Source organism: Hylobates moloch, unplaced genomic scaffold, assembly GCF_009828535.3.
Source record: "Hylobates moloch isolate HMO894 unplaced genomic scaffold, HMol_V3 SCAFFOLD_33, whole genome shotgun sequence".
Classification (NCBI taxonomy): domain Eukaryota; kingdom Metazoa; phylum Chordata; class Mammalia; order Primates; family Hylobatidae; genus Hylobates; species Hylobates moloch.
Genome location: NW_026652308.1, coordinates 590,301 through 590,628, shown reverse-complemented (window position 1 = coordinate 590,628; position 328 = coordinate 590,301).

The window sequence follows — 328 nt, the reverse complement described above, 5'->3', positions numbered from 1 at the left end:
GAGCCTGCAGTAAGCCGAGATTGCGCCACTGCACTCCAGCCTGGGCGACAGAGCGAGACTCTGTCTCAAAAAAAAAAAAAGAAATCCCCTCCTTCCATCTCTTTCCCACTCTCAATCCCCAGGCACTGATCTGCTTTCTATTATTTTGCGTTTTCTAGAATTTCATATAAATGGAATTGTAGAGAATGCACTGTTTTGTTTGGCTTATTTCACTCAGCAAAATTAGATCTGAGATTCATCCAGATTGCATGTATTAATATCTCATTCATTTTTATTGTTTCAATAAAATAGTATTGAATTTTTTTTTTTTTTTTTTTTTTTTTTTTGG